This window comes from Acanthochromis polyacanthus, chromosome 16 (genome assembly GCF_021347895.1).
Source record: "Acanthochromis polyacanthus isolate Apoly-LR-REF ecotype Palm Island chromosome 16, KAUST_Apoly_ChrSc, whole genome shotgun sequence".
NCBI classification, from domain to species: Eukaryota; Metazoa; Chordata; class Actinopteri; family Pomacentridae; genus Acanthochromis; species Acanthochromis polyacanthus.
This window is the reverse complement of record NC_067128.1, coordinates 17,711,109-17,738,172: the sequence shown is the minus strand read 5'-3', so window position 1 is coordinate 17,738,172 and position 27,064 is coordinate 17,711,109. Positions and strand designations below refer to the sequence as shown.

The 27,064-nt window shown below is 40.2% G+C and overlaps 1 protein-coding gene across 3 annotated transcripts in view; it reads left to right on the top strand.

Annotated features, from left to right (window-relative positions):
* fam184ab (family with sequence similarity 184 member Ab) overlaps window positions 1–27,064 on the top strand; it is a 205,756-nt gene that overhangs the window by 36,934 nt on the left and 141,758 nt on the right. The window lies entirely within an intron of this gene.

Genomic DNA, 27,064 nt, shown 5'->3' with positions numbered 1-27,064 from the left:
AGTTGATAGATTTTCAGCTAGTCTCTCTGCTGTTCCACTGAGAATTATCACACAACTCTGTTGTTTCCATCAACTCTGTTTCCTGCAGCTGAATAACTCACTTTATTCTTCCCCTGCAGTAAAGTTAGTGACTATCTGGTTAGCATAGAGACATTTGAATTTGCAGGATGAACAATTTATATGTATGAACTTAACGTGCAGTCGAGATAAAACGGCACGAACAGATTGACGGAGGCTGCTTCAAATTCATCCAACCCTCACTGCAGCAGCACATGGCCGACTGCAGCATGCTGGGGGAGCTGTGGGGGAAACATAAAAGGCCGACCGAAGAGATTACAGGCTAACCGTGCATGGGCGTGTGCGTGGGTAGGCCTGTGTGAGGGAAATAAGATACAGAAGAGATGAAGAAACGGAGCTCCATCCGGTTGCTACCCTGTCGGCTGTAACGTGGACCTCCCGAGAGCGTCGCATTTTCTCTTCAAAAAGAAAGAAAGTTGTCTTCTCCCTGCTCAGTTCTGATATCTGCTGAGACAGGAGGAATGGTGGGAAGGGATGAGGGATGAGAGCCGGGTAGAGAGGGGAGAGGAGAAATTACTTTTGAGTTATTCTCAGCTGGTGTTATCTGAAACACTTCAGGGTAATGAGGTGCTGTAGTGTGTGAGTGGGTTTCTGCGCGTGTGTGTGTGCGCGTTGAAATACATAAAAACTGGGTGGTCCTCAATTTAAGGAAGAGCCATCTAAAGGCTTTCAATTTTAAGGCTTCGGATTGGCGTAAAAGTTTTGGCTCTCATATGAGGGGTGAGCACCTTAAGCGATGAGATAAGAGTCCCTGAAATCCTTCATGCGTGCTGAAGAGACACTTTTGTTTTTTATGGAAGTTCACACAGCGGTGGTTTTGGGCAACATGTCAGAATATGATAGCGTCCCATTTTTTATAAGCTCTGCTGATCCAGAAAAGCGGCGTTTTCAGCAAATTTGCCCTCCAGGTTGACACTTATTGTAGCTTTACTGCTTTTGTCTCAACACTGATGTGTCTGATGTGAGCTCCAGTTGTTAAATGTTGCATTTCATAAGACGTGAGGGTGAACACCATTATGTTCCATCCTTTCCGCCACATGATTTCAATGTAGCTGCTGCTAAAATATATATGTGTGATGAATGTTAGTGTCTTTGGATGATAGTCCAAGGGAGGAAAAAGAATAAGAAAGAGAAAAACAAGGCTTTGGCCGGATCTCATTTCCTACTCTGCTCAGTAGGTGACGTCACCTAGTAAGTGATCGAATATGAAAAACTGCAGCATGATGTGTTATGTTGACAACAGCAACACGTTTACCTGTTACTCACTGTTGTGCTTATTTATTGCACACTGAGCACTGAGAACTGAGCAGTTAAACATGAGAATGAAACAGTTCAACATCTCATTTGTTTTAATGGTGATGCATTATATAAAGCAACATCTGCATCATCATGACGTGTCCTTTTTGTACCATTTTGATCACTTGCGAACACACAACCAGGTACAGGTACTACACCTGTTGTGTCTGTGAGTAGGCCTGAATGATATTCAAAATAAGTTCTTTTGGGGTTATTTTTTTCACAATTTTAGTGGGAATGACTCTTTTCTACCAAATAAATAAATGAAAGTATGAAAATGATGTCATTTCTGCTTATTGAATGAGCTGGGACATCTCAGTAGCACCACAGTCATTCATTTTTAATGGTATGTTTTGGCCCATTTCACCTTGTTCATACTACACTTGAATGACAACATAAAACCATACAACCATCGATCTTTGTGATTAAACTTTAAAGACTAAGTTACTCAGATCTAAAATAGGCCATTGCCTGATTGAGTTTGCTTATTACCTCCGCCAAGGATTTTTTGTGTGAACACACAAACCTGGCATTTGTGTGTTCGTCTGTCTGTCTGTCTGTCTGTCTGTCTGTCTGTTAGCAAGATAACTCAAAAACGCCTGGGCAGATTCACATGGAATTTTGAGGGGATGTAGACTGTGGTAAGAGGAAGAGCTGATTACATTTTGGTGGCAGTCCGCGAAGGATCCTGAATTCTGGATCACTTTGAATTTTTTAGTATGTTTTAGTGTGTGTTCCAAAATAGGACAAAAGCATCATAGGTTAGTATGTCGTCCAACAAATTGGAGCAAGGTGTCCAGATAGCTCAACTGGTTAAGAAGGTGATTTGTAAACAGAACTGTGTCAGAGATGCAGGTTTGATTCCAGCTTGTGATCCTTTACTGCATGGGTTTCCTGTTTTCCTCTCTATCCTTGGCAGAGGTCTGCACTCTCTGAGTGCTTTTCTAGATAGTATTTCAAAATTGCTTTCCTGGCATATTTTGCTTTTATTAGACAGCTAAAATGAAGGGGGCACCATGAAATATGGGGTGAACATCTGAGGCAAACCTCAACTTAGTAGTTTTCATATAATATGTAACTGTAGTGGTTTGACTTTATTGCTTGTTTTGATTTTCCATGCTTCTTTTTAAAGAGTTCAACGGGTTGGCACCTTCCTATTTACCTGAGCTTTTAACTGTCCATGCTCCAGTTTTATCGCTGAGGTCAGCCAAGACTCAGAAACAGAGGCTACTTAGCTAGCAACAGGCCCCCACGACAAAGAAGTCTGTGGCGATAAATGTCTTCCAATCAGTAAAGATGAGTCGGATTCTACTGGGATAACATTTGTGTAGCAAAGTGGCTCAAAGCTGCACTTTGTATGCACCTCTGTTCAACTGAGCCAACACGACAAAACCTTGGTCACATTTTTTTTGTTTTTTTTTTTTAGCTGGGACTTACTGTAGTCTCAGACTCACTAACACTCACCTGCCTGCTTAGAATCAATATTTTAGCTGTTACCTTGGCATCGACAAAGTAGATCTGCTGCCAAACAGCGAACCAGCTGTCAACACCGCTCAGCTTGACAATGTGTCTTTGTACAAGGTTTTAAATTGTACGGAAGGCTTACAGGGCCTCTGTTTAGTCTGTGCATTTACAGTGTGCACGGTAAAGTTTCTCATTTCACTGTGTTAGTCATTAAACTTGATGGTGTAATGTTCGATCATGAGCACCTACAGCTACACCTGACTGCAACATTATTTTCTTAGGATCAGTTCCCTGAACAAACACCGGACTATAACTGGGGAAAGATCATCTGTGGAAAACCGTCATATTGATCTTGCCTCAGCACCTTGTTCAGATTCAAATTTGTGTTCTGTGGCCATCACAGCGTGGATCATGTTTGCTCGATCTGTGGGTTTATCTCAAGGGAGAAGCAGCGTGGGTCAGCACATTTCATGAAAATGATATGAGAAATGCCGCATGTTAAATGCTGCGCTCATCCACAAGGCCTGTGTGAAGTAGTGCCTTAAATCGAACTAAAATATATCCCCTCATTTGTCCTTTACTCGTTGAAGGGTAGTTTAAAAAAATCACAGCGAAATAAGAGCCATATTTCTGCTGGTGTGTGAGCGATGAGCAGGCGGCTCGGTGTCCCATGCGAAACAAATGCACCGCCGAGCACAGAGACAAAAAGAAGGGCTGCGTATTTAGAGGCTTGGTGCATTTTCAGTTCAGAGAATAATGCCATTTCTCTTTTTTAATATGCAGTCTGACTGTGCTGCTGCTTCTTTCTGCTGTACTATGTTTAAAGCCGTACCATTTTTATGTATAACTAAAACTGATCTATCACACCGCTGATGAACATATTGTGCCATTTCCACTACAGACATGTCAGGTTCAGCCCATTTGTCCAGTTTATGTTGTGATGTCAGTTGCGCACAGGTGAGGGGTTCATCCGTCCTGCAGGAACCTCTTGTAAATTTGTGGAACTGTGATTGGCGCAGCTGTTTCAGAGCCATGATGTGACTGGCTAGGAGTGAATTTATTCATCACCACGCCCTCTGATTTATATTCCACTTCAGGCAGCCCCTCTGCACTTGGCATACTTCCCCAGCACAGCTTTACACCCCTCGTGCTTGTGTGGTTAAAATAATGGCTTATAAATCATAACTTAGCGCTGAAACATAAAATCGTGTCCTTAAAAGAAGAGAAGGGGGTCTCTTTTCTGAGATTACTTACCCTCTTGTCTCTTCTGTATCCTTTTAACATTACCATGCTGCATGCAGCTTTTTCCTCTCAGTTTTTAGGTTGCTCAAAATTCAGACCAGATTCAAGTATAACCTCTACTACAGAGCCAGGATTGTGTCCCTGTAGGGCATGGTGTTGACACTTTCATTGGACACAAGGCAGACGGGATCCTTTTGAAGTGGATATAAGCTTTTATGAAGGCAGTAACTATGACATGAAAGTGGGGCTTTTTCAGCGGCATTAAGCTGGTTTCTCCTAAAATGAAAGTAAAGCAGCAAAAGAGCAAGAAAAAATTCCAGATGCAGAGTTTAACTTAGTTGTTTTGACTGCTAATTCACCTTCTGACCGCTGTTCTTAAGGGTGCTATATAAAGTAATTATTATTATTACATTGTTTATGTGTTAGAGAAATAAGGTCAAAGTCAAATATCAAGCAGACAGAGGTCCAAATAAGCGATTTTTTTCCAAAATGTTCAAGCATAAGATGTGCTTGCTTAAAAATTAGGCTGGTCAAAGAAGATTGGTTCAGGTGGCGTGTTGATTTACAGCCAGCTCATTTCACTCCTTTAAGTCAGAGTCTTTTTTTATGGACGTCACAGGGAGAGAAGTTAGGTGGTTGTCCACTGCAGGGACTTTGGGCAAGTAGGAAAAGGAATGGCTCTGTAATTGGTCCTTTCAGCCTTTCTGTTTCCGTTACGATGCAGGACCTGACAGCTTCACACATGACATGTACTCTGAATGTGAGTCCAAGTTTAACCAGTCAGGGTCAAGACCTGCCAAGGGACGACCAAAAGTACCTAACCTGGAGTAAACTCCCCGAAAACTCCCCAGAAGAGCTTCTACAGGGGCTGTTCTTGTGGCCAGAATAAGTACAAAGGGACTAAAAGAACAAAGAACTTCTACTGCATTGGAAAATGACCTGTTGTCAGATTGTGCCTTGTGTGAAATGCTTTGGTTTAAACAGGGCTTGAGCTGTAATTGCCACTTTCCTTGCATAATTTGAGTTCCAGTTGGCGAAAATGTGTCATTTGTGTCTGTTGCTTCATAGCAAAGTGCCATTTACAAAACATTTAGTCTGTGCTGACCATCAGTTTTACCAGTCAAATTAACAAACATGACCAGCAGCAGATCATATCAGCCGTACTTAATTATTGTTAATTCTGTTATGTGTGTGAAGCGTAAGTCTGTCACTTTATTCTATGACTGCTAATGGACTGTGTGCTTTTGCAGTGCAACAAGACCAGCCTCTTTTCCCTCAAATGCTGATAGCTAAATGCAACTGATAAGTGATTTAGACAATATTTAAATACATGCATCATTCATGCCATAATTTCTGACGTGCATTGTTTGCTGGCTCATCCCTGGAATTAACATTTCATAATCTTGAAACCTCACATCGTCTTTGATTGTGAAAAATGGCAAGTTTTGTGTCCTGGTGCTGATGTTGTTTATGTAGGAGTTTCAACTTGACCACAGCTGTTGCACATGCTGTCAGTTCATCAATTATGCTGTCAACTTATCACAACATATCGGTTAATGTTAATAATTCTGTTTTGTGCTGACGGACAGTTTAATCTGGAAACCATATTTACGTCCTTATCTGTAAAGACCAACAGGCTTTATGGAGAAGGCGTAGGTGCAGCTCACTTCTTTTTGTTTTCATCTCTGGTGCTAATTACTTGTTGCTTTTTTGTCATTTCTGTTTTGTCTTTTTTGCTTGTCAATCAGTTTGTGCCAGTGTTAACGTCTGTTACCCTGCAGCCAGACAGCTCACAAATATCCTTTTATTCACTGCAGTCTAGCAAGGCTAAATTGGCATTTGCTTGGCTTAGAGACATCATCAGCGGATGTAGACCAAATTTACTTTGCTGGCGTCTGGCTCAGCCTTTAATGAATCAGGGCAACAAACCAAACACAGCGCTTAATTCAAGTTTTAAAAAAAATCCACCGCTCTTTGTCATTATCTAAGGCAAGCTCAATGGTTTGCTGATTGGTCCAGCTGCCAGCTGCAAAAACATTCATGGCTTCGCTTTAAGTCTCTTTGCTGCTGTGTTTCATCAGATAACAGCACAGCAGTTATTTGTTATAAGCTCTCGTGATTATTTCCCAGAATTAATATATAGAAATGTAATCTCTTTAGAACAACTTTAAGGGAAGCGGACTACAGTGATGTGTGCAGGTTTGGGATTGTCGGAAAATATAAAAACCTGACCGCTCAGTAAACACAGATTTATTTAGTACAAACAACAGTTTTTGAAAGGGCTACTTGGTAAGAATGTACATTGAAATATATATTGCAAAATGATACGGCATAAGGATTTCCACCAGATAATTTTAATAAAAGTATGGAAACAACTCCTCATTCTAGAATGAGTGGGAAGGACTGGTTTTTATAGGGAAGCACCTTCATATCGAAGGTGTAACACTGACAAAGACGTCCATAATGCTTCTTGCTTTGAGATTCAGATCTGGCTTTTGCACTGGTCACATATGACTTTGTGGTGTTGATTTAAATGGTCAAACAAATAGGTTGTGTTGTCTTGCAGTGATACATCAGCAGATTTTTTTTTCCTATAGCAAAATTTCCTCTGTACAACTGATTAGGGCTGCACAATTATTGCCAAAATGATAATCCTGATTTCTTTGATAAATATTGATATTGTGACAGCCTATTTATTACCATTTACATTTAGACAGAACTCTTGTCACTTCCATCTTGTCATACCTACTTTTCTGAACAAATCTGCACCAAAATAAATCTTAATATAGGATTCTTCACTTAAATTCAGCACCAACAAGAGGCAAAATATTAATGATATTGTACATAAAACTCCCCACTTGCAGAACATTTACTTATCAATGGACATGACAATTTACCAACAGTCCCTAAACACCTCACATGCAGGCTACAGTTTAAGCTAGCTGGGCAGCTGTGCACAGAGAGGCCTCTAGTCTCAACTCAGGCTGAAAAGAGACCAAAAATCACTTTGAAAATCATGTTCACTTAATTGTAAAACAAGCGTTTGTGTTTCTTTGTTGCAACCAAGTCTTCCTTTAAGTGTTTCTCTCATGTTCGTCGTTCATTCGGTGTGCCCACACGGAGGCTGCAGGTCAATAAACTTCACATCTTGTGAAAAAAGTTTGAAAAACTGAGTATATCCAAGAACTTTTAAATCAAAGTTTGATATTCCATCAGACAGTGTTCTCTAGTAGATTAGTAATGGAAGATGAGGACTGTGCAGCAAAAAAAAACAGCTGTAGTTTGAGTTTGAGTTAATTTGCCTTACTAACTATTGCACATGCGCACATCCGGTGTCAACACTGAAATGATGCATACTGCAGCCCTAGTTTTACCATTACATAATACAATTTTGCAATATTTAAGATCTGGGCAGGAACATCCAAAATCCTTGGATTAATCCCTGCTGCTGATCTTCAGGCTGAATATGCGGCACTACATGGCATCTTGGCAAGATATCACAATTGAAGAGCAACCAATGCGACCCTCCATTTGCTTTTTGGCAGCTCAGTTTCTCACCGCAAATCCAGTCAAGGTGCTCAGCCAGCATTAGCCTAATCAGCAGAACATTTAGATGAGGTTGCACCCACACAGGGCGTCACTTCACATTTTCAATGCACGAAGAGCGTGAGATGTTTGATGTGATGGCATGTGCAGGGCAGCAGTGGTCCAGATGCCATAAATCAGGGAAAGTGGCCCTGACTCTCTCATCCTCAAGCCTCTCATCTTCTCAGAGTCCTGAGCGTGTGCCAGGCTCTTCACCTGCACACACATTTATTTCTGCAGCCCGAGAGGTTCAGCTGATGACAGAGACAGACGAGCTCCGGCTGAAAATCCTTCTCTTCGCTTTCTTTGTCCGTATTTATGTGGCTCTCCACTCTTGTGCTGACATTTTCTGAGATCAAGGTAGCGATAGAAGCACATGCACACACTCAGACACACAAACACACACAGAGCAGTGTTGAAGGCGCATGTCACCGATGGATTAATCCTGCCTCTTTCTCTCTGCTACCCTCACCCAGGAGCTTTCCTCCTCTTTTTCCTCAATGATTAAACTACACAGAGGGGAGTGGATGAAGCAAAACACCTGAGAGCGAACATGAAAGGACTGACAGAAAAAAAAAAAAAAAGAAGTCCCACAGCTGGCCCTTAGATTTAAAGTCGTAGGAAAGATCAAGACACTTAATTTTAAATACGCATTTTAATGGTGTCTTTCTTAAAAATGTCACGTTGAACACCATGGACAAACAGCCTGAGCTAATGTCCATGCATCTGTGTCACTGCCACAGAGCCATTTACTACATTTTGTGGCATTTATTATGAAAAACTACTCCTGTAACAGCTACGTTGTCCTTCGAAACCTCAGTGCAGCCTCAAAACACCACATTTCAGCAGTCCGTCACGCTGCTTTTGTGAGAAATTTAAGCTTTCACTACATTCTGTCTATCCAGCACAGGGGTATGTAGTCTGTAATTCAAATACACACATCCCTTTGTGAAACCCCACCACCCCCCACCATACACACACACACACCACACCACACACACACACACACACACACACACACACCACACACACACACACACACACACACACACACACCCACACCCATACACCCACCCACACACGTAATCAGATCAGCGTGTTTTCCTCAGAGCCTGTGGGTGACAGCGGGGAGAGAGGAGTGGATGGATGGAGGGATAAATGATAAACTCTCTCCACTTATTTAATCCTCTGTTCCCACCCATCCCATTCTGCTCCTTTCTCAGGGACACAAGCACAGTGAGAGGGGAAACGGTTTGATATGAGCTCTAAAAGAACTAACCAATGTGAAATAAAGGCAAGCAGCAGAAAAAAAGAAAGAAAGAACAGTACACTCGTGAGGATGTTGGTGTCTCCATTCATCCCTGTTCCCTACACATTAATCAGGACTGATAAAGGCTGTCAGCTACCTGCTGTGCAGACGTATACTGCAGGTTCATGGCTGTCTGCTTTTGTTTTGGTCAGCCAGTGAAAAGGGCGATTTTTGGTCGCTATTAAAATCCATTTTTGTGGTCCTACACAAACTAATGATGAAGCTGTTTCTTCTCCAGTGTATGAGGGGCCGTACAAGACTTAATTCATTCTCGTCCTCTCACACACCATATATTTTCTCTCATACTCACATACATTCTCCTTGACATACATACATTCTCCCTTACACATACATACATTCTCCTTTCACACACATATATTTTCACTCTCTCACACACATACATTCTCCTTTCACACACATATATTTTCACTCTCTCACACACATACATTCTCCTTTCACACACATATATTTTCCTTGCACGCACGTACCTTCTCCTTTCACATACCATACATTCTCCTTTCACACACATATATTTTCCTTGCACACACATACATTCTTCTTTCACATACATATATTTAATATTCACGCACACACACATTCTGCTTTCACATACATACATTTTCACTCATGCACACACATACATTCTCCTCTCACATGCATATATTGTCACACTTGCACGTAATACATTCTCCTTTCACATTCATACATTCTCCTAAATAAATAGACATAATATGTATATGTACAAAGAAAATATATGCATGAAAGAAGAAGAATGTATGTATGTAAGAGGAGAATGTAGGTGTGTGAGAGGAGAATGTATGTATGTGCGAGAGAGAATAGTGGAAAAGGAAGTAAGTATAGTGGAAAAGGAAGTCCATCGTTTCTTGCGCTGTGATTGGCTGAAAAGCTCAAGTGGGCGGTGATGTTCAGGTAACGGTTACCATGGCAGGTGGAGAGGAGTCCCGAGCGCTTCAGCAAGCCATTGGGGTTTTAAGAAACATTTTGTCATGGTTGATGCTACAGGTACGGATCCGTACCTGTAGCATCTGTACTAGAGGTACGGACCCGTTAAGGTCACTGAAGAGCTGGCGCCGGTTAACTACTATTTGCTGCACATTACAGGCAGTTTATATGAATGACTTTGACGGCGAACATTGTATAATTTAACCAAAAATACACCGTCTCCTCTCACACTTTAGACATTGCAGTTTTTACGCTTTTAGACGCCGTGTCTAAATTGTTTGAAGTCCAGTTCCTATTAATTAGTTTACCGCGTTCAGTGGTGGAAGTGGCTGACGAACTCCATTGCAAATGTTCCCATTTAATTTCGGGCGCTAATTTACAAGATAAAGTTAAGGATGTCGAATATGAAACAAACACTCGTGAATGGTGAGGAGCAGCTCTTTAATTCGGCATGAATTAAAAAAAACACAAACTCGATTTACTGTGATGTTGTGAGATTTGTTTGTGGTGATGTAAATTAGCCATTCAACAGAGTCCGCTAACATTAAAGTGACTGACGTGCAGTGTCTGTGTTGACAGACGTAGAAAATACGTCAGGGTTTTGTTTAGGTTGTTAATATGTAATAGTCTGTTCTACTTTTGAAGGTAAAAAAATACTTTTCATTTGCTGGCTGTTAGTTCTGCCATTTGTTTTGTTTGCTGTCTGGGCTTTATTAGAACAGGGTCACGTGAATAAAAAGTTTTGCTATTTTTAATAGTAGTGCCGATTTCAACCCCCAAATCGCTGTCCGTGAAAAAGTCAGATAATGATATTTATAAGACATTATGCATGATAGAAAAGAGAGCAGCAGATGACTGACATGACAGGCTCGGCACGCAGATTCACCTCGAATCACGGAACTTTATCTTGTAAATTAGCGCCCGAAATTAAATGGGAACATTTGCAATGGAGTTCGTCAGCCACTTCCACCACTGAACGCGGTAAACTAATTAATAGGAACTGGACTTCAAACAATTTAGACACGGCGTCTAAAAGCGTAAAAACTGCAATGTCTAAAGTGTGAGAGGAGACGGTGTATTTTTGGTTAAATTATACAATGTTCGCCGTCAAAGTCATTCATATAAACTGCCTGTAATGTGCAGCAAATAGTAGTTAACCGGCGCCAGCTCTTCAGTGACCTTAACGGGTCCGTACCTCTAGTACAGATGCTACAGGTACGGATCCGTACCTGTAGCATCAACCATGACAAAATGTTTCTTAAAACCCCAATGGCTTGCTGAAGCGCTCGGGACTCCTCTCCACCTGCCATGGTAACCGTTACCTGAACATCACCGCCCACTTGAGCTTTTCAGCCAATCACAGCGCAAGAAACGATGGACTTCCTTTTCCACTATACTTACTTCCTTTTCCACTATTCTCTCTCGCACATACATACATTCTCCTCTCACACACCTACATTCTCCTCTTACATACATACATTCTTCTCTTTCATGCATATATTTTCTTTGTACATATACATATATGTCTATTTATTTAGGAGAATGTATGAATGTGAAAGGAGAATGTATGTACGTGCAAGTGTGACAATATATGCATGTGAGAGGAGAATGTATGTGTGTGCATGAGTGAAAATGTATGTATGTGAAAGCAGAATGTGTGTGTGCGTGAATATTAAAATATATGTATGTGAAAGAAGAATGTATGTGTGTGCAAGGAAAATATATGTGTGTGAAAGGAGAATGTATGTATGTGAAAGGAGAATGTATGTATGTATGTGAAAGGAGAATGTATGTGAGTATGAGAGAAAATATATGTGTGTGAGAGACGAGAATGAATTAAGTCTTGTACGGCCCCTCATACCAGTGACAGCAGATTTTCACTTTCCGAGCTGGAGCTGAGCTCTGAGTCAATCCAGCTGCATTGGTCAGGAAGAGCATGAGATGGAAGTGAGCCAGCAGATCAGGTAGAAATATAACAGGATAACAGGATGGAAAAATAAGCCCAGCAATAATCAAGTTGCCCAAGCTGGTGCATTTCTGGCTGCGGTCCATCAGCTCTGTGGTTCATCTGTTTGATTCTGGTTTTACTGGAAGAACAGATGTAGAACAGTTGCTTTTCTTTTTTTTTTTTTGTTGTCATATTTGCAATTATGCTGTGACTAAGCATTTTACAAAATATTTTTTTCTTCAGTGTTGAGTGGTTACAGCCATTGACTGGAAGTAAATATGGACAATGCCAACAGGTTTGAGTTCCCGATTCCCTGCTAATCCAGAAATGAGTGCCATCGACTGTTTTATGAAGACACCTACCTACCATTCAAAGCTGCCACGTCCTTAATTATGCGCTAATTTTGAGCCTTAATCCAATTTAAATGACTGAATTCTATGAAGCATCACACTCTGCTACATTTCTGAACATACAAACTAGGTGTAGAGACCAAAACTGTTACCAGGCTGTGGACATGGTTAACTCTGCTGTGAAGTTACGCATTTTAACATGGGGCTCAATGGGAATGTCCTGTTTGTAGAGTCAGCCTCCAATGGCCATTCAAAGTAGTGCAGTATTGGGATTTTTATTTTTTTTTTTATCCGAGGGTTGCTGCTTGGTTATTGCAGAAAGGTTGATAATGTTGTGAACATCTACAGATGGAGCTGAAAATTGAGATACATTTATGAAATATGTAGATATATAGTCATGAATTTTTGATTGTCAGCACCCAAACACTCACGTTTCCGTAATGTTACAATGAGTAAAATACCAATAGTAAGTTTTTGTATTTTTCTATTTATCTTCCTAAATTAATTCCTTTCTTTAAGACTAAAAGCTTGCAAGCATTTTGTTGCTGCATGTTATAGTAAAAATACTGTTTGCAATCACATAGGGATTCAACAATGTGCACTTATGTTTTATATTTTGTCAGCTAGATCAAAACAGGCCAGTGTCTTTCCACAGTGCAGCAGCAGTGGGGTAACAGTGTCTCAGATGTTATTAATAATAACAGAGTCAAATTAAACCAGAAAATAGTTTTCCCAGCTAAGTACCTATGTCTCATGCTAACACAGTGGTAAAATATAATCTAGGACACCGTACAGTAAAAATAAATAAAAAAAGAGAACATTCCCCACATTTACTCTGTGGTTGGCTTGCATATTGGGTGTATAACCGGTGAATGTAAACAAGGCAAACATCCTCATCTAACGCCATGTGACAACATATTTGTCCACTCTGCTCGCCAACTAGTTCGCTTGTGAAATTTATTTTAATGGCGCCAATACCGTATATCGGAATGATCGAACAAGACTTTCTAAAATTTATGGGAGATGGCGTCGTAACCATGAAACGCCGTAGGTTGAGGACGTCGTAAACCGAAGACCTACTGTATACAGCAGATTGTCAGTGCTGATGGTCTGGCTACACTAATTTTTTTATCAGCTTCCCATAGGGGAAAAGACTCTAGCTTGTGTGTTTTTCTTTTAAACCAATCATAGTCATCTTGGATGGTGCTAAGCAAAATGGTGCAGTGATGGTGTCTTTGTAAAATCTAGTTAGGTGGAATGTTTGCACACAGGGAGATGAATGCTGTCATTGAGATAGATAATTTACTGAAAGAAGAGTGCAGGACTGTCTTTTTTGCATGATCCAAACCTTTACCGAAACTCCATTTTCTGCGTGTCGGTTGCTTCTTGGAGGTTGTTGATATTTCAGGTAGTTCAAGGGATTTTGAAATGGCAACGCACAGATAGTGGATAGAGATGAAGAACTCCTATGTAGTGATGTGCTTATGCCTGAAGTCCACCTCTTGGTGAGTCAGACTATAGACCATTTACTGTAGGTAAATGTTGGCTGAATCCAAATCTCTGGACTTCACTGCACTTGTGAACTCATGGACTTTGCGGGCGCATTCACGGGAAGTCCGGGATTGCTGAGGCCTGTCCAAATCCACAATTCATCCAGTCCTCAAGGGGCCTCAAGCAGACTTTCTGCCAACTCCAGAGAGTGTGCTTGGAGTGCAGATTTCCTGCAGACTTCACCAGTTTGATTACCCACAATTCATTGCAATACGGACATGACGTTTTAAATTTTTTGATTTTTTTTATTGCGTCTGGCCTATAAAAGCTGTGCAGTCTGAAGCTGAAATCATGAGCTGAGAAAATAATGGCGGAAAAAGGATGAAAGCAAGTCCTCCAATGTAAGTAATACCCAAATTAATTAATCTTATAGCGTATACATGATAGTTTTTCAAACATGTCACGGAAACGACTGAAACGGACTCCAAGTCTGTCTATTAGCTGCATTCATAATGCTGTAGACTCCCGCTCTTGCAGACTTACGTGATGACAGTAAAGGACGTCACATTACGTATGACTGAAGTCCGCGAGGGCTCAGTCTGCAAGTCCAGAGGGTGGAGATATGGATGCAGCCAAAGAGGGCTGCGCGTGCACCCTGGCACGAAGTATGGCGCTGGGCAGTGGCTTGTCAAGCCATGCGGGTGCATTATCAGTAAAAGATCGCGAAAAATACTTTAAAACGATCCTTTAACAAATGGCAAGAGGCTCCCAGATCCCTGTACACTTACCGAACGGGACTATGATGTTAATAAGTGGCCCAATATTCAGTGGCCTGATATTTATTTGTATTTAGTTGAAAAATCGACGAGTGTACACTAGAGAGAAGCTGCGAGCATACAAATCTATGGAGGCCTATGATTATGCAATTTGTGGACAAGGTACAGGTGAGATACAAGGGCACTGACAAAGAGTTTTGTGTTTTGATGTCTGAAATCCTACCCAGCCAAAGACAAGGCAGAAGACTACGATGTATGAGGCATGGGTGATCATCAACAAAGTGGAGAACTACATACACACGCAAACTGCACCTTTATGGCGGCAATTCTAGCCGCTTTATTTTTTATGTCCCCCTGTCACAACAGTCAACAGGGTTTTTATTAGTGGCTCTAATCGTGTGGGAACCGACTGCTCGTCAGTATATTTTGCACTGATTTCACTTTATTTGCCACAACAGAGCACACGTGTGCATTGTTGATGTATCCCCGTCCAATCCGCTGGCTTGATAGCCTGGAGCCTTCAGTTGCTCTGAAACGGCTGAGAGCCCATTGGCATGCGGTAGAACTTATGTCCCTCTTGAGTATTTCGGTTCGTACAACCAAAGCCACAACAGCCTGACATTATGATGCCGACAGTTCAGCGTTAGCTTTTAGTTTTGCTACTCCGTGGGTGCGAACAATGCCAGGTAATGATATGAAGCGGGTACTTCCGTTGCCTTGATGCGCATGCAGCTTGTTGATGACGTAGGCTCTGATGGGGTCATAGAGAATGCTTGTTATACAGAATAAACTCAGGCTAAGGAATGGGTAGTGTTAAGGTAAGGGATTTTAAGTCCAATAAGAAGAAAACATTAATCACAGATCTGTGGACAGGACCCAAACACTAATCTTCCACATGCTCGCTCATCCCCCTAATCTCCACATTTTTACTTTACGCTTCCCTACTCGCTAAGATAGGATAAATTTTGATTACAGTTAATGAATCTGCAAATTTTAATTGCATTTTTATTGGTGGGAAACAAATCCTAGTTCTCCTGTGTGCACAGTTGCCACGTGCTCATACTCTGAACCTGACTTCCACAACCTCTTCTTAACTTATTACATAAGGACACAGCATCCCCTACACGGGCACTAAACGTCAGCACGGAACAAGATAACAAACTGTGGAGTCATCTAATAGAAATGGTACTCCTGTATCTTTTCTTCAAGTGCTCGCTCAGATTTTATGGTGACAGCAAAGGTTAAGTGAAGACAATAATAAATTAAATACAGTGGATAGTTTTCTGGGTACATCTAATGCTAAAGGAATCCTCACAGAGTGAGACGGGAAGGAAGAAAGAGATCGAGAAAGGAACACCCCCACCCCCACCCCACCCCCCACAGAAAAAAAAAGAGAAAGGAAAACCCCTCAGTCCAACTTAATAAAACTGGGCAAAGGGCTACTGTAGAAGCCTGACACTGCCAAAACCTATGGAAAGATGAAAGGAGCAGAGAATAGGCTGTAATCAACTCAGGGTCTCTTTACAGCACACACTCACACACACACCACACACATATACAGGGCCACTACAGCACCCAGGCTGCATCCAATTGTATCATTGAGATCTAAAAGAGGGAACGTGGACCCAGTTGCCACCTTTGTTCTCCTAGTAGCTCTGAGACTCTTTGACATCATACGTTGCCTTTCCATACACAGATGACTCTGAATATATTACTGTGCGTTTTAATCAGTTTGAGCGCTTTGAAATCAGTTACATCAGTCTGAATTACATGCAGTAATGGTAAAAAGGCTTCCTTTTTGGTCAGTTCATAAGCTAGATATGAGCTGTGGGTTGAAAACCCACTATTGACCTATCAAATACTTTCCATTCAATTTTATTGATATAGTGCCGATTACGATTCATATTGTCTCAAGACAAGTGATTTCAGTGAGAATTGTGGGTTTTTCCTTCTTTAACTGAGGGGTACCAACAATTTTGTCCACGTGTGCATAGCTGGTAAGTAAGATGCAAATGGTGTGTAGATGGTGGAATGGCAGCTGAAGGAAGGTCAGCAGCAGCATCCCACAGTGGACATGATGGAGACTAGGCCAGTTGGTGGGACAGCAACCGCAGATCTGAAGCATCCAGCTTTGGACCAGGGACACTCAGAGAAAGGACACAGGGAGAAACAGAGTGAATGCAATGCAATAATGGTATATATAGTACATACATAGGTAATGAGAGAAGGGCTCAGTGCATTGATAGAGGTCCCCAGCAGCCTTAGCCTGTCACGGCATAACTAGGGCAGAACTAAGGGACTAGGGCTGCAGCTATCGATTATTTTAGTAATTGAGAATCCTATCGATTATTCTGGTAGTTAATGGAGTAATCAGATTCTGTACTCGGCATTATTATGTATGTATGTATATATATATATTTATATATATATATATATATACAGGGACTGAGCAGCCTTGGCGGAATACTGCGCTCTCTGCGTGCCGGTATGGACTCAAATGCAGCTTTGATCTCAACGTTTTTCTAAGACCCGCACCCACTCTACTTCCCATTGGCTGGTGATATTAGTTTGGTTGAGAGCAAAAATTGCGTTCCCCTCATTCCACTGATAGATTAACTCGATTAACAATGTAATCTTAACTTCTTTTTTTTTTTTTTTTTACCAAAAGACGGCGCCGCACGCCGGGATTCTGGCTCATCCCTGAATACTTACAGAAAACATACAGTGAAGGTACATGTCCACTATGTGCGTTTTCCCCACATGGAAACGCGCCGCATTAGAAAATCACAGTAGTAGTAGTCGATGTAGTTGATTAAATGAATCCTCCATTCAGAGAATGTTGCCCCGAGGAATTTGAGTAATCAAATTACCTGAATAACTCGAGGAATCGTTTCAGCCCTATAAGGGACGTTGAAGAAGTCAGTCAGTGTGCTCCTTCCCTTGGTGAATTGAATTCTTCTGTGTCCACTTTTTCCTTATGCATGACCTAATAGCATTTTAAAATATTCAAAATTATTGGTGAGGGAAGTAGAATAGATTCTGTACTGTGTGTGTGCGTGTGAACTTTAGCAGGACGCTGTTTTGCTCGATATTTTGAAGCAGAAACGTATTTTAGTGGTCGTAAAGCATTTTGACAGTATGGCCCACAGTAAAGCTCTGGGGGCTGAAATGCATTTATGGTGTGATTTTGTGCCTTTTTTCAGTCTCATCAGGTACAGTGAACCAGCTATACCACCACGTTAGAGCAAAATTCCAATTTCTCTTGATATGTTTTCAAGAAGGTAACCTTTCAAGATGCAAAGAGGCAGAGAAGGCTTGTGCTGCTGTGTGTGAGTGGTGGCTGTTTGTGTGTCCTGTGCACAAATTCATTATCTCCTTAATACTGTGACACATGCCGGAGTCACAGCATCTGTCACAGACGAAGCAGCTTTAGTGCAAATTACAAAAGCCTCATTAATTTATCCAACCAACCACCAGAGAGACATGAAAGAAAGCAGGCATCTGCCCTTACACTCTGCGTGTGCATCTGCCTCCTAATGTGTTCGTGCACACAAATGCTGCAGGTTAAAGTATCAAATAATTTAGCAACATTTTGGAGATGAGCCGGATCTATTTTGCCCGCATTTATGTCTCCATAAATAGTTACGGTAAATGCATGTATTATGCAACCAAAACAGATTGTATTTTTCTTCCTCTGTGTGCATGTTTAAGAAGCAGAAAGAACAATAATGCACTCAGAACTTACAGTTATACTAATGGCAGCCAGATGGTGCTTTTTGTTCAATTAGACATGTCTGTACTGTGTCGTTTATGTAATACAGTAACCGCATGTGCTTTCAGGTTACATCTTTCTTGGCAGCACTGACCAGAAAAAATGCTTAATTATCCTCAGACAGAGTGCAGAATTTTGGCTTCTTCTGCCAACAGCTGGTAAACTAAAATAGCTTAATGTTAGATTTGGATCTAGATTTATGCTAAACCTGTGTCATTCTTCCTGTGTTTAGAGCTATTCCTGTATATTTTACTTTTTATTATTCTTCTGTCATATAGAAATGTTACAATGTGGATGTTCATATTAAACATGGCTAAGTTTCAAAATAATGGGGAAATGTATGTAAAAGCACTCACTGAGAGGAAAGACTCAGGCTGAGACTGCTCTGAGCACTCAGTTCCAAGTACTTTTGTGCAAGCTGACATCAGCTTATCATGGATTTCTTTATGTGTTCATCTGCTCCAGGCACGGCATGTGCACCAAGTCCAGCTATGGTGCTCTTGGGCTCTTTGGACAGTGGTGGCGTAATGGTTAAGTCTATGGACTAATGATCAGAAGGTCAGAGGTTCAAAAACCCCGATATGGCCACTGTCGGGCACTTGAACAAGGCCCTTAACCCTTCCTGCTTCAGGGGTGCTGTACTACAGTATGGCTGACCCTGCGCTCTGACCCTGATGGATAGGCGAAAAGCAACATTTCACAGTGCTGTAATGTATTTGTGGCAAGTTATTATTATTATCTTGATAAATATATGCACACATTCCCGCAAAACAGTCCGCTGTTCAATGCGTATACAAATTCCTGACAGTGCTGGGAGATAATAGTCATTTGATGATGTCTGAATAACATTTTCTAGCTAGCTTTGGAGACATGCCTGAACACTTTCATTTTTCCTTTGTGGTGTGGGAGGTCAGTGTTGGTCCACAGTTTCAAATGGAGGGACTCACATGAGTTAACATGTACCACTGGTTACCAAAACACAGAACAGAGTATGTTTGATTACAGCATTCACACAGTGAGTATATTTTGTTCAGACTGTTGCGTTTGGTACATTTAAAGAGCTAGTAGGTTAAGTGGAGGAGGGGCTGTTTAAAGGGTCAATGTGACAAACAGGAAAAGCACTCAGAGAGCACATTACTCCGCCAAAGCTGCTCATTCGTTGTAAAAATTGTGGTGGAAATGACAGCACCATAGAATGTGTCATTTAATGCAGATGTACCCACAAACAAAATGATCGTGCGCTGAGCACAGGCCTGTGTTATGCATGTGTACGCTATGTAGGGATACCGAATCGCGTCACCTAAATATGTAGCAGGCGGTGGGAATTGATGTGACTTGGAAACACCATCACAATTTAATCAGTTGTTCTGTGTGATTTCTGACGGACAAGTCCTGATACAACCACAATCATGTGATCATCATGCAGGCAGCTGACGTAGCGTTTACTTGTCGCCATAGTTACAGTGACGCTGTGCCACTATCTCGCAATGATACAGAGTTCTTACACAAAATTCGTGGGATCCAGACTAAAAGCCACTTCACTGTCAAAATCTAATCATGTGGTCCTTGTTTCATTTCTGACCTTCCCTGAAAATGTCATGCAGTCCGTTTTAAGTAGTGTTGCTAACAGACAAACATAGCACCGATAGTCACATAACTCCGCTGCGTTCCTTGGTGGAGTAATAAAGCATTTTGTGACTGAATCATGCAAAAATATTCTAGCTGAGTTGTAGAATAAAAATGTAGTGCTGGTAATGAGCATAGTAGGTCCCCTTTAATAAACCCAAGCAGATTTTCATTTTTGAAATGGTGAATTTCTATCAAACAAGGGTTTATCAAGTGTGGATAAAGTGTCTTCCTGGATTTAGTGCTATTTGTGTGATCCTTATTTAAATGTATATCCTTCAGGAAGAGTCGTGCGCATCATTCCTTACACTTCAGAGGACAGTGGAACTGCTCTTCCTCTCCACTGAGTCTGTTTTGTGAATAACGCACTCCGAGCCTCTGAGTGCAGAAGTTGGTAAATCAGATTCACTGCGCTCATTCAATCATGCATCACTACAGATTAACTTATGACAAACAGAATTTGAGTACTGATGGCATTTATTTAGTGCTTTAACAGTTACATTTAATGTTTGCTGAATAGATCCCTACTGTCGTCCCTGCTGGCTGCCCAGAGCAGCGAGAGTCATGTCCCGTTTGAGCAAAGTAATATATTTGAGTCAAGTTTAAATTGTTTAAATAGGTCTCTCTGATATGTCGCAATTCAATGTTCTGCTTGATCCGTGACAGGGCTTTCATTTGATAAACTAAATGTTTCACGGATAACTCAGTAGGCTGTCTTTGTGCAAAAAGGTTTGAAATGTATTGTGTTTGCCGACAAGAGATATCACGGTATGTCTGATTGTACTGAACAGTCACACTGGATGCTTTTGCAATCAAAGGACACTTTGACAAATTGTTGTTTGATAATACCAGACATTTTATGCCCACATTTGCACTTTGATATCTCGTTTTAGAATTGGTTTTCTTATATTTTTTGGAAAATTCCACAGTGGAAAATGTTCAATTCTAAACAAAACAAATCAGGAGGTGACTTTTATTTAAAGTGTTTGAGGCTCCTATGCTGTAATCAGAAAAGTAATAAAGAATTATCACACTAATACTTTTTATTTTTATTATTTATCTATTTATAAATATTGTGCATCTTTGCTGCCAAAGGATACAGTATGTTAAGGTATTCACATGGACGAGTCACAGTCTGTATAAAACTGAGGCATTCAAACGTTATCGGCTCAGAAAACTGCACTGAGTGGCCTCTTGATTTATTCAGCAGTGGTTCAAAAGCTATGTGAGGCATTTACATTAAAAGCTTTCCCAAAAACAGAGCCGAAACATGTACAGTCTGCAGCAAGCCTCGCTTCATTTAGTTTCCTGCCCTCCTCAGTCGGCAGAACAGATTCTAACAAACAAGTCACGACTTTGTTTTCACAGCATCCTTCATCTAAAATCCGATGCTGATGCAGTTTATTTGGTATGATCCTAAAAGGCTTGATTCCACTGATCAGAGTTTCTGCATCAAATTAAAGAGAAACTTTTGCGTTTGCTCATCGGGCTCAACCCCATCTCAACAGCACCACCACTTACCAACCACCACAGAACATCCCATAATTAGCTGCCGGATTAAGGTGCACTTTACAGTTTAGCAGATCACAGTCACGCATTATAATTAAAGTAATTAGGCCTCCTATCTTTCTCCGTGCTTCGGTAAATTCTCTCCCAGTAAACGCATAATATTGAGGCGGTGGAAATGAGATGGCACACTGCCTCCGTGTGCATTTTTCTTCTTTCAAAATGTGAAAGTTTGAGATGAGGGTGGGGGTGAGTTGAAGTGTTGATGCAGAGGTGAGGTGGAGCCGGAACGGAAGCTGATACCAATGTTGGTTTTTAATCAGCAAATAGCTGATCTCTGTAGGAAGGAAATGTTCAATCATATTTATTGCAAATAATACTAATATAAAAAAGGTATTCTTGCATTTGGTTGAGTGTCACTACTGTGGAATCGAGCCATAGTATTTTATTGGAATAATACTTTATAAAAGGCTTTGCCAAACTGTAGACCATCAAAACAGTTTATCGTAAAGCAAACAGCAGAAGTGCATTCTGTTGGAGGCCTGTTTTTAATAAAAAGCCTATATTACTTTCTCATACCGTCAACATCATGTATTATTTTTAGCCTTTGGTCTGCAAAGAGGAGAGACAGATGTGGGAAAGCTACATTAAAAAACCACAAATGATCAGACAGAGTAAGCACAACTAAACCTGAAAGAATGAGGTGATTAATTAATTATGGTAATTAATCAACCCTCTGAACTCCACTCCTAAAAAACTAAAGCTACCAACATGAAACAACAACTATTGTTGGAAAATACACTACTGTTCAAAAGTTTTGGGTCACCCAGGCTATTTCATATTTCCATGAAAACTCACACTTTTGTTCATGTGCTAAGATGAATGCACAAGAGTTTTCTAATCATCAGTTAGCCTTTTAACACCATTAGCTAACACCATGTAGCATTAGAGCACAGGAGTGATGGTTGCTGGAAATGTTCCTCTGTACCCCTATGGAGATATTCTTTTAAAAATCAGCTGTTTCCAGCTAGAATAGTCATTTACCACATTAACAATGTCTAGACTGTATTTCTGATTAATTCAATGTTATCTTCATTGAAAAAAAATGCTTTTCCTTCAAAAATGAGGACATTTCTAAGTGACCCCAAACTTTTGAATGGTAGTGTACGTCCATCCATCCATTATCTATACAACACTTAATCCTCATTAGGGTTATGAGTCTATGGAGTCTATCTCAGCTGACTTAGGGTGAAGGCAGGGGACACCCTGGACAGGTCACCAGTCTGTGACAGGGCGACATATAGAGACAGCCACTCACATTCACACCTACGGACAATTTAGTTACCAGTTAAGCTCAACATGTTTTTGCATGCACAGGGAAAATGTGCAAACTCTACGCAAAAAGATCCCAGGCCCAGACCGGGATACGAACCGAGGCTCTTCTAGCTGTGAGGTGACGGTGCTAACCACCAACTCAAGATACATTCTGCTTGGTGAAATATCTTAATAGAGCTGGTGTGCAAAATGGTGTGAAAAATGCCCAGATAGTTCAGGTTGTAAATTGTAATCGGCTAATTATCTTTAGAATCACTACTTTATTCTAGTGTCTCTAACATCTGTGGGCACTTAGAAGATGTGTGTGTGTGTGTGTGTGTGTGTGTGTGTGTGTGTGTGTGTGTGTGTGTGTGTGTGTGTGTGTGTGTATACATATATATATATATATATATATACATACATATGTGTGTGTGTTGTTATAGCTTTGTCATACTGCACAGAGGACATTTTTCAGTTCTCTCTGCTTCTACCCATGGTTGTCCTGTTTCCATAGAGGTGCAGGACTTTATAGTTCAGTGAAAATGAGACTGAAGTGAGTAAAAACCTGACAGGAGCGACAAACAGCCTGAAGCTGGTTGGTGCTCAGAAGGTTCATATGTTGGTGGTTATTTTTTAAGACAAAATGTTAAACATCGGTGACCCCAACTTTTAGAAATGTGAGCATTTGTTGGTTCTCTGTGCCTTATGTGATAATAAGGTGTCAAGAGTTGACCTGGCCTGTTAAGTAAACGAAACAAGCAATTTAAAGGTGTCCCTTTATGCTTTAGGAAATTGTGAGAATATTTTTCACCTTTTTATGAGAATAACACTGAACTCATCCCTCTGGAAAAATAATAGCTTACCATAATAGTTTTAACACAATGGTGCTCTTGCTCCAAATTAAATACACACCGCGGAAGTGACAATTAATTAATTAGGTAGGTATTGGTTCTAGGCACCATGTCACCTATGATGACCCCGTATACTTTATGACATGGATGTGAAATACATCTATTAAAGACTAGAGGATAGGGAAAGAATAAGACTAATGCCACCAATGTGTGATACAACCGCAGGCTTATATTCCAAATTAGAAATTAAATTTCTAATTTGACCATGATTAAATTATAATGAGTGTAAGAAGATAATGATAATTACCTAGCAATGTACCTCAACATAGCTCAGAAGGCTTTAACACTCACGTCTCATAACACTATTCAGCCAAGAATGGTTCAGAGCTATTATCAGACATTACGTCACCATCAGGACGGACCTTCTTAATCTGCCTTTCACTTCTGATTGACAACAGTGTAATTGGTTCTTGGCTAATTAACCATTTTTAATCAGTATTTTATGGCTTTGAGGGAATGGCCATCTGTCAGTTGTGACTTGAAAAGCTATTTAAGTAAATAAAGTAAGATTCTGTCACATAAATTGATCTTGTGGTCAAGAATAAATTTGATGAATGAAGGTTTAAGGCTCAAAGAGAGAGGGGATGGAAAGAGGAGAAAGGAGGAAAGCAAGCTTGTCTTCCCATTGACAGAACAGTAGTCTGGTATGCAGAAGCCGTGATGACGTTAATTGTTTGCTAAACCTGTTTTCCACTAAACTGACCACCCTCTGCAACAGCCTGCTCTCTGAAAGGGTTCAGCCAGTGAAGTGACACATCAACAGTAGTTGTTATGGCAATTAAATGCTGGATTCCCGCCACTGACCCTCTTCCACACGAATAACGATTTTATCCCCAAGTGTGGCGAGATCAATCTAGTGCTACTGAAATGCATTCATTCATATCTGAAAGACATTTGAAAATAACCCTCTTGAAGGTTTTACACTTTCTTACTTCTGTTGCCCTAAAGAAGATGTTTGAGAAATTCTTAGATTTTTTGGGAAGTGTTCTTATTTGGTATTATATTTCATGCATGTCTGACTATAACATATAAAAGTGCAGTGAGCAGATAATTAGCTTAGCATGGCACAAGACTGGAAGCACAAAGAATCAGCTACCAAAGGCAGTAAAATCCACCTGCCTGCTGGAACTGCAATTAACAATCATTATCATTGTGATTAATCTATTGAGTATTTTCTTGATTAATTAATAAGTTGTTTGGTTTCTAAAATGTCAGAAAATTATTTTTTTAAAAGCCCACGATTGCATCCACAACCCAAAGATATTCAGTTTACTGCTGTAGAGTATATATAAAAAATTAAAAACCTGAAAATATTCACAATTAAAATGCTGGAATCGGACAATTTAGACTTTTTTTTCTTCATAAAGGCAATTAATTGAATAGCTGACAACTAATTTGTCAGTCAGGTAATTGTTGCAGCTCTTCTGCCTGCACCTTTAGCTCTCCCTAAATACCACATGAAGTGTTATTTTATTTCATCCGTATGAAAACAAAAACATAAAAAATTCAGGTTGGTTTTCATGTGAGGTGACATCCTTGATTATCTCAACTCATACAATTCTGAAATCCGCAGCTACTTGCACCCAAAAACACAGTTCAAGAGGCAGAAGCCTGTTTTTCCCCTGCTCATTCTTTCAGCAAAGCTAAGCTATCTAGCTTCTAACTGCAGCATGAACATATGTGCACTTTTCAAATGTCAAAATTTTCTTCTTACTAAACGATGTAATTAAATTTATGAAAATTGCAAATGAAGAATCTTTTTAATATGTACAATATTCCCAGCACTGTAGTTCCGAGTCCATTCTCAGTCGCTCTGCAGTTTCTCCTTTATGTTCCAACACCCACTGCACTTATAAGACAAAGCTCCAGAGCCTCACGGTGGAAAATGACTGCTGGCTGGCATTAAGGTGGTGAAATGGTGGTCATTAGACATCGTCATTATCATCAAAGTCTCATCAGACGACGGAGATACTTGACTTGAGAGACGAGGAAGGTGTCTGCGTATGAATGTGTGTGTGTGTTCAGGCCTGTGAGAGAAAAATAAGAGGAGATAGCTGGCAGTTTTTGTTAGTAGTTATTAGAAGCTTCAAGGCTGCTGAACCTCTAAGAGAGGCAGCATCTTTGCATCCTTTATGTACGTGGGATGCATGGTGATGTTGTAATCAACATCAGTTTTGGGCTGATAAATGCAGCATAAAATGATTGACAGTGACATGTGGATAAGACTTGTCAGGCTAGAAGTTTAGAGTTTAGTTTAAAAATGTTATATAAAATAAATGTGCCATGTTTTACTTTTAAGTTCAAGGAGTATTCCTATTTCCCCAGTAAATGTATAGATTTTAAAAGCCTTGCATTTTCTGGCTTCCATCTGGTTTGGGCATCATCCGTTTATTATGAAATGAGCTGTTATCATTGTACATCATTGCCGTACATTCAGTATGTGTGAACAGGGCCCACCACCACCTTGTAATGGGCTCAGGATTCATTTTGATCTTTAATGAACAAAAGAAATACCCCTGATAACGTCAGCATGCTCTGACAACCATGTACCATACAATAACTGTATGTAAAATCTCTGGTAGAATCATCTGGAAATATACAGGTCAACGGGACTTTTGAAATTCATGGGCTATATCTTGCATACATTTCTGTTAAAAGTTAAAAAAATAATATTTTTTATATTTATAATGATTATGTCTTTACAAATTCCAGAACTATTTATTATGGAAACAATCACTTATTAATAAAAAATAGCTGGATATCACTAAAATGTCAACAAAATACCCATCCGAACTTAATAACAACCACCTTCTAATTACCTAAACAGTAATAAAATGAGCTTATTCAAAAATTGTCTTGACTGGGTTCTTTTTATTAAGTTGAGATAATTATGACAGATTTGTTTGGCAATATATCAAATTTTATATGGAAAATAACAAAGTTACCAGTTAAATACCTCTCAAGGAAGTGTGTTAATTTCAGATCACGTGACTGCTCCCCATGATGTCATTTCCTCTTGAAGGAAAGACTGGTAAGACTCCAAGGCTTTAAGTAGTGTGTGAGTCAAGTGTGGATTTATCGCATGTAATCAAGTTTACTACAAGATCTTCTTAAATAACTTTCAATTTCAGTTTTATGCAATTGTGTATATAAAATATTTTAGAAGAATCTTTCTCTAAAAATGATATGCGGTGTTTGGTAATAGACAGTTGATTTTAGGCCTGAAAACAGCAAAATGTCAACTATGATACAAAAAGTCTCGCGATTATATATTGACCCTTACAAAATTGAACATGTGGCGCCAGATTATATTTTAACCAATATCATGATCGTTTTTGAAATCTAGCTAAGTTGTTTTAGCTCCATAATATAACCAGTCACTGAATTAAAAACAGCATGTGAAAGCAAAAGTCAGACTTTAGTCAAAAACAGT